Raw genomic sequence first — 9,284 nt, 5'->3', positions numbered from 1 at the left:
GCCACCTCCGGAAATGAGACCACTGGTGGACACACACTTGAGTGTGTAGGCATTAGATGTACTAACCCTGGGGAGTTGAAAACCAAGTAAATCTCGTGAGTCTTTCGTTCTTTTATTTTGTATATTCCACTATTGCTAAACTGATAGATCGAACAAACATGACGAAAATATGAAAACGAACAGATCGATATTCACACCCCACTTTATCGACACACATCGGTCCTACAAGATTGACTAAGAGAAAAAGATTGACTATGTTTTATCACTTTTATTCCTAAAATACTGTCAACTTCTCCTAAGTCTTTTATCTTAAACTGAGAAGATAAATAAGATTTAGTTTCATTTACTCCTTGCATATTCATTCCTATAATCAACATGTCATCAACATAAAGACATATAATGACACCAACAACTTTGTTAAACTTAGAGTAGATACCTTTGTCTGCCCCATTATGTCTAAAGCCATGTGATAAGATCACACTGACAAACTTTTTATGCCACTGTTTAAGGGCTTGCTTTAGCCCATCCAAGGATTTAACCAATTTGCAGACTTTCTTTTCATGATTAGGAAGTGCAAAATCTTCTGATTGTTATATGTAAATTTCTTCATCAAGTTCACCATTTAAAAATGATGTATTTACGTCCATTTGATGAATGTGTAAATCATAAATTGATGCTAAAGCAAACAAAACTCTTATTGAAGTAATTCTTGCTACAGGAGCATATGTGTCAAAATAATTAACACCTTCCTTTTGCCTAAAGCCTTTGGCTGTAAACCTTGCCTTGTAGGTTTGTAGAGAACCATTAGTATTATATTTTCTCCTAAACACCCATTTACAACTAATAGGTTTTGATTTAGAAGGTGAATCAACTAGCACCCATGTTCCATTTGCTAGAAGAGAATCCATTTCATTGTTTATTGCTTCCTTCCATAAACAGGAATTACGTGAAGTCATTGCTTCATTATATGATTTTGGATCATCTTCTAAATGCAAAACAATAGTATTTTACTCAACACCTCATCTCTACTTCCTTCAACCAGAAACGCCAATGATTGTGAATATATAAAATTAGTACCAAAAGTCTTTTCTTTTCTTACTCTTTGACTCCTCCTTGGTTCATTAGGAGGTTCTATTAATTTTCGTTTCTTAGTTGAAGAAGAATCAGAATTCATAGTAATGCTTTGTGTTGCGTTTTTAGAAACTTCTTTGTTTTATTGTGGATTAACTTTCAGATCTTTCAGAAACTTGTTTCTAAAAATTCAACGATCCTAGATTCTATAATAGTTTTAGAATCTGCATCCAACAATCTATATGGTTTTGTTTTTTTATCATATCCCACAAAAATACTTTTAAGAGCTCTAGGCCCTAACTTAGTCCTCTTAGGATCCAAAACTCTATAATAAGCTATACACCCCACACCTTAAAATAACTTAGATTTGATTTCCTTCCTTTCTATACTTTATATGGAGAAGTTTTAGTTTTCTTTGATGGAATTCAATTATGTACATGACTTGCTATTAGTAATGCTTCTCCCCATAGATTTGTTGGTAATTTAGCATGCATAAGCATAACATTTATCATATCTATTAATGTTCATTCTATTGTGGGGTGTAGGATGCACTAGTCTGTTGGATAATGCATTGAAATTTCAATTGAAAAATATTCACCACCTCGATCACTTCGCAAGATTTTAATTTTCTTTTCCAATTGATTCTCAACCAAGACTGTATAGTTTTTAAACATATCAAATGCTTGATCTTTTGTTGCCATTAAATAAACTTGTATAAATCTATAATCATCATCTATAAAAGTAATAAAATATCTTTTTACACCTCTAGTTAAGTGACCATTTAATTCACATATATCAGAATGTATTAGTTCAAGAAATTCAGTTATCCTTTTATTCCTAGGGAAATATTTTCTTGTTATTTTCCCTTTATACAAATCTCACATTTTTCAGAATTTTCATTTGGACCTGAAATTAAATCATACTTTGACATAAATTTAATTGAATTAAAATTAACATTGGATAAATGAGCATGCCATAAATTAAATGGAGGCTCAAGCATGTAAGCAAAAATATTATCTTTATTGATACTTAGTTTGAACATTTTGTCACATGAATATCCTTGTCCTATAAATACATCATTCTTAGAAAGTATAAGTTTCTCTGCCTCTATAACAATCTTCAATCCCTTCTTGCATAACAAACTTGTAGAAATCATATTCTTTCTCATGTCTGGAACATGCAGTATATCCATCAAGATCATCTTCTTTCCATAAGTAAATTGTATCTCGATGGTTCTTTTTCCGATCACTGTGGCAGTATCATGATTTTCCATCAAGACATTTTCTTCCTTTGCAGCAAGTTCATAATTTTTGAATAAACTTTTCTCATTTCAAACATGAATTGATGGCTAGAATCATACCACCAATCAGTAGATTTTTCATTTGTTGCCATGTTGTTTTAGTTATCATGCTTATTTTAAGATCGACAATCATAGCAACAATATCAAGAGAACTTGGTGGACGTTCAAAAACATTCAAAGTTTTTGTCTAGCATTTCCCTCCACCTTTAGTTTCTTGTAAGATCTGCATTCTTTCTTGAAGTGACCTTTTTTTTTCTACAAAAGTAGCATGTCTTGATTTTCTTTTTGTTAGCAAAATTTTTGGATGAAGTTTCAGAAAACTCTCTTCTTTCCAGAATACCCTACTTTCTTAATATTAGACTCAATGTTATTAATCTTAGCTATAGACTCTAAAGCAAATTTATTCTCATGAATGTGAGTTTCTTCTTCAATTTGAATATACTTTATGAGTTGATCTATAGTGAATCTTCATAAGTATGTAATAATTTCTTTCTATAGTCATTCCAAGTGGTTGGCAATTTTCCAATTACAACAACCACTTGCAATGGATTAGACACTTCTATTTTTAGATCCTTGAGTCTAGAAAGTAGGACAAACAATTCATCAACTTGATACAAGACATGTTCATTATCAATCATATGAAACTCAAAAAATGTCATTCTTAGAAATTTGTCCGTACCTTGTTTTTCAAATGTGTATTTGTTCTCTAAGGCATTCCAGATTTCTTATGGGGATTTGATCAAACGGAAGAGATTATATAACCTATCTGATAAGGTATTTAGAATGTATCCTCTACAACGAACTTCATGTTGGAGCAATCCCAATGGTTTGTACGACCATGTGTTTTAACGTTTGGGCAAAGGGTTTAAGTTAGGTTCACCCTTGTATTTGATATGTGTATATGATGTACAGGTTTGCAGGATACACACATGACTCATCTTGATGGCTTCGGGTCCGGTGAAGGATAGAGCATCCGAGGGACCGTGGATAAGGCAACAAGAACAAGGGCCGAGGGAAGTAACTTAGAGGTATACGCGAAGGATGACATTGGAGACAAGTCGTGGGCTTGAATGCATGCGAGGGACGAGAGCTAAAGAAAGTAGGCTTGAAGGCAAGATGTCATGTAGGTCCCTTGGCGGCGGACTAGACAAGGGTGAATAGACTGCATAATAAAAATAAACAAAATCCCCTTTCTCAAATTTTACAGCTTTATTATCACTTGCATAAAAAGTAATACAAATTAATTAAAGAAAGAAGAGGTATAAAAGGGTTACTTGATTTGCAATCAGGGGATTGCTAATCTAAGGAAGTTGAAGCTCACTAAACAAACTCCTTCAGGCGGAGAATCCTCTTACAACAGTCAAATCTTACAATTGCAAAGCTAAACTGAATTAGAAGTGTTTATAAGTGTTGATTTAAGCTACTGGGACCAGAGTTATATTTATAGCCATGGTCAAGGTACCTGGAAGAGTTCCAGGTGCTTGGAGAGGGGGGGGGGGGGGGGAAAATTTTATCCCCGTGCCAACGAAATGCGCCACATCACGTTTGGCTGAATTTTTAGGTTCGGATGCCTGGACCCAAAAGTCAACTTCTAGTTGACTTTTTGGTTCTGGTCTTGTGCTCCGGTTCCGCTCACTTGGGGCCGGATCTTCCGTTCTGGCTCCACTCGCTTGGGTGATTTCAGCCATCTGGAATAGGGCTCACCTGAATCTATTTTTTGACCTTCGAGCAGTCTTCCACTCTGACTTCTCGTCCTTTAGAAATGTTGTGCGCCTCCTTCTCATCTGCTAGCATACTCTTCCATAGCACTTCGCCCCTCAGATGCACATACCCCGTTGACTCTCTTTCGTGCCGTCCTTTTCGCTAGCTGTGTTTTTCTCTCGACTTTCTGTGCTCCTAAGTTCCTGCACACTTAGACACAATGGTTAAAAATATAACAGGAGCTAACTTGACTTGGTTGATCACATTAAAACTACCACAGGGTACTTATAATCTCCTCATTTTTTATGTGAGCAACCCAAGTTAAGTTAGGGTAAACTAAACATAAATAGTAATGAATTTTGCAAATTCAAAATATTAAAAAAAAATCTACCTCCCCTTAGACTTCACTAATTCTCCCCCTTTGATCACATTAAAATGGAGTAGTCCAAGAAATATAATATAAGGGTTAAAAAAACTAACTGATATCCAAAAGAATGAATTTTTAAATTTTAGATAAAGACGTTTTTGTTTCAATTTAAAAAGTATTTTTAGACTTAAATTTTTTTTTTGAAAATTTTATAATAGTTGAACAAATATATTTAAAGAAAATTTAATTTTTTCACAAAAGATTAAAAATTATTTTAAGCAGAAATAAATTCATTTCAGCATAAATTCGTATATTCCATAAAAAATAATTAACAATAGTTATTAATCTTGAAAAATCATGAAATATTTTCTAAAAATGTAGAATAGTAAATAATTTTCTAAAAAAAATAAATTTTAGAGAATTGAATTTTTAAAAATGTTCATGTAAAAAATTTGCATTTGGATAAATAATCCATAGAAAATTTACCAATGCTAAAAAAAAATTTTAGGAAAATTTTCATAGATAGAGAAAAGGATAATGTTTCATAGAAAAATGAATTTCACAAAAAATAGCACCACAAGATATTTTTAAATCAAAGAATACGAATTTTTGTTAAAAAGCTATAGAAAAATAATACAACGGTTAAAAAAATTTAAAAAATTTCTGTAGATGAATATTGAAATTCTCTTTCTTATAAAGTTTTAATTATTTTTTAAAACAGAAATTATGAAATTATGCAGAACTATTTATTTGATAATTCTAAGCAAGAATATGAAATCAAAATAAAATTAACACATGCATAACGATTTTTCAATTTAAGCATGATTTTGGAACTCAATATAGGTTCCTTCCAACTGGGTTAATCAAAAATTTCTTCGGAATTTGTTTTTGTGATATTCTTTTAACTTGGCCCTTATGAAATCTAATATGCCAATTAAGTCCTCAATCATATTTAAAATTTTTATCATCAGCATGTTGAAAATTTGAGCATGAATCATTTTTTTCTAACATTTTAATTTTATCTTTTAATTTTTTATTTTCATCTATTAGTTTTTGAAATTCTTCTTTTAGGCATGCATATTTTTTCTTTGACTTTATATACTTTTTTCTCTTTTTATATAATGCTTTACTTAGCATTTGTACAATTTTAAATAATTACTCTAGAGGAAGCTTACTTACCTAACTTACCATATATTTGTCAGTAGACGCTCCCCTTTCATTGCTATTTTCTTATGCAGTATCTCCTCCTTCATCGATGCTCTCAATGCTCATTTTTGAGGTGCTTTTGTCGTCTTCGAGCAGGTACTCGGAAATTAGCGCTATTTCGGTAATCTCCTCGGATCCGGATGCTTTTGAAGATGAGTTAGTATCCATGGCATAATCAGATTCTTCTTTCGTTGATTTTTTGTAGAGCTTCATGAACTTTTCCCAAAGTTCTTTTGCTCTTTGGAAGTTGCTGATTTTTTCAAGTTCTTGATCAGGAAGAACACTCAGTACGTGGAACTCGGCCTTACCATTTGCTATGAATTTGTCGTGCTGCTTCTAAGTCCAAAGATACTCCTCAAGTTCTTTTCCATCTTTACTTTTGGGGACATCAAAACCAAATTTCATAGAAAGTATTGTATAAAAATCAGTTTAAAAAAAATACCTCCATTTTTTGTTTTTAGAATGAGAACTTCCCCTCAAATGTTGGCGGTTAGATGCTTGGTCCGACTATCTCTTTTGCTTCGATCGACGGTTAGTCCTCTTGAAGCGTCCTTACTCTGATACCAATTATAGGATCCTTGGTGGCTGGCTAGAGGGGGTGAATAGCCTGCACAATAATAACGAACAAAATCCCCTTTCTTGAACTTTATAGCTTTATTAACACTTGCATAAAAAGTAATACAAATTAATTAAAGAAAGAAGAGGCACAAAAGGATTAGTTGTTTTGTAATCAGGGGATTGCTAATCCAAGGAAGTTGAAACTCACTAAACAATTTCCTTCAGGCGGAGAAGCCTCTTATAGTAGTCAAATCTCACAACTACAAAGCTAAACTAAATTAGAAGCGTTTACAAGTGTTGATTTAAGTTACTAGACCAAGACTGTATTTATAGTTCTGGTTGGAGCACCTGGTAGGGTTCTAGGCATCTGGAGAGGGATAAAATTTTATCCATGTCGTAACGGAACGTGCCACATCGCGTTTGGCTAAATTTTCAGGTCCGGGCGCCCGGACCCAGATTTGGTCTGGGTCTTCCACTTCGGTTCCACTCACTTGGATCTGGATCTTTCGCTCCGGCTCCGCTCACTTTCGTGATTTCGGCCATCCCGAATAGAGCTCACTCGAACCCATTTTTCAACCTTCGAGCGCCTTCTTCTCATTCGCCAGCATACTCTTCCGCAGCACCTCGTTCCTTAGATGCATCAAGCCCGTCGGCTTTGTTCCATGTCGTTCTTCTCTCTAGTTGTGTCTTTCGCTTGACTTCCTATGCTCCTAAGTTCCTGCACACTTAGAAACGAAGGTTAAAAACATAATATGACCTAACTTGACTTAGTTGATCACATCAAAACTACCATGGGGTACTTATAGGTCAAAATTATGAAGAAGAGTCAAGTGAGTCGTAAGGATCCAAGTGTGAGAGAAATATGCTCAGGATGGGAAACCCTATGTTTAGGGTTTTACCAGTCGACTGGTATTGGGACCAGTCGACTGGGGTAGAGCACAGAGAGTTTCTGTGCTCGAATGGCAGGGATCAGTCGACTGGTATAAAGACCAATCGATTGGTAAAGAGACATTGGCCAGGCACTAATTGATTGGTGCAAGGACCAATCGACTGGTAATGGTAAAAATAGCAAGACCGTTTCTTCCAAGATCTATATAATGAAGCTTGGGGTGACTAGCCAAAGTTGACAAAATTAGTGGTAGTCAACCCTAATTAGTAGTTACTAAGTGCTCAAGGTGTTCTTTGTGTCCAAGAGATCTTGGTTGGAGTTGTCGTTAGGTTTCTCCACCCACAAGGAGACTTGAGATAGCCGGAGTTTACCGGGGGTTAATCCATCAAAGGATTGAGGGATCATCTACCTTACGGACAACCATGGAGTAGGAGCAAGTTATCTTCGAACCACGTAAATGATCATGTATCTTGGTTTGCTTTCTTGTCTTGCCTTTAGCTTTCATATTTGTGTTTGTATTCGTATTTGTTTGTTTTCCGCTGTGCACTAATGAATACGTAGGAAGTGATCAACTTGGGGTCGACGTCTATTCAACCCCCTTCTTGCCGACCACCGATCCCCAACAAGTGTTATCAGAGCCAAGGTCACACTTCACCAGACTAACCGCCAAGAAGAGCAACTACAAGAATATGGTCGACTTGATAGCACCTTCAAAGTTTGAATGAGGAGGCTTATGGGACATTACCTATTGGATGATGAAGATGGAGGTCTTCTTTGATACGGATTGGGACACCATGATGGTGGTCAAGGAGCCGTTTGAAGTCCCAAGAGACAAGAAAGGGAAGAGACTCCAACCGTGTTATTGGATGGAGGAGTAAACTTCATGATCAAAGGCAAATTAAAGGTAATAGACATGTATAGATAGAGATTCCCTAACCTACTATCATTCAAAACTTCTCCAGTGCTATTTTTTAAGTTAAACTTTTGTCTCTTTTTAACCCAATCCTAATTACCTAACCGAGTAAACTATTATTTTGGAGGTGCCAACTAATTTAGAGCCTCCCCCTGAACTTTTTAGGTTTTATGTCAATTATTTTTATAGTTGAAATATACTTGATTGTAATTCAAATTAGTTTGGTAGTTTTTTAATTTGAATTTATTTTCTCTATTATTTGATTTTATTTTATTCTTAAGTTTGAAATTTAAATTTGAAGGTTTATCTTGATTTAGTTTTAAGTTAATGGGATTAGTTGAATTTGGTTTTAAATAATGAACTTCAATTTTAGGCACATAGAATTGATTGAATCCTACTTGTGTGATTAGTCACGCTTTTGAAACCCAGACTTTAGCTTGTTTCTTATTTTGACTTAGAAGTGGTATAAATATTTTGTTTGTTGAGCTAGACTTGTATCCGAGCTCGGACTTATTGTATATAGCTTTTTGAGTTTTAAGAATTAAGTCTAAATTTTTTGATCGAGTGGTGAAATTTTTTAATAATCCTTTAAGTTTATTGATTTCATTTTTTAAATTTATGTTTTTCTCCTCAAGTGTTATATCTTGATTTGAATTTTTAATTTTAATTTGTTCCTTGAGGTGTTGATTTTCCTCAAGAAGTGATTCATTTTGTTTTTCATGTTTGACTAATTTATTATTTAAACATGCAATTATTTGATAACATTTGGAGGTTAAGATAGAAGATACCTCATTCGGACCTTCAGAAACGTGTGCGGAATCGTGGCTTGATTCGTCTTTAGACTCGTCGTCTTGCTCTGACTCACTTTCTGATTCCGGCTCCATTGCCATCAATGTGAGGTAGTTGTGATGCTTCTGATCTTCGACATCTGATTTTTCTGAAGATGATTCGTCCCACGACACCTTGAGTGCCTTCTTCTTTCTGGTTGTTTTGGGTTTGTCATATTTCATCTTTGGACACTCGTGCTTGTAGTGTCCTTTCTCGTTACACCCGTAGCATGTGATCTTCGCCTTCATGACATTTGACTTGATTACCTTTTGTAGGTTCTTCTTCGAGAAATTGTTCTTTCTTCTTGTGAATATTTTTCTGACCATGTTCGTGAGTTGTTCTTCTTCGTCTTCTGAGGCAGATTCAGATTCTGGCTCTAGCTTGTTCTTGTATTTAGCTTCTTTCGAGGGACCTGCAAAAAGTGCAATACCTTTCTCGACCTGCTTTGAGT

The sequence above is a fragment of the Zingiber officinale genome, chromosome 8A (genome assembly GCF_018446385.1).
Source record: "Zingiber officinale cultivar Zhangliang chromosome 8A, Zo_v1.1, whole genome shotgun sequence".
Taxonomy (NCBI): Eukaryota; Viridiplantae; Streptophyta; class Magnoliopsida; order Zingiberales; family Zingiberaceae; genus Zingiber; species Zingiber officinale.
Note: the sequence above shows the minus strand (reverse complement) of the source record.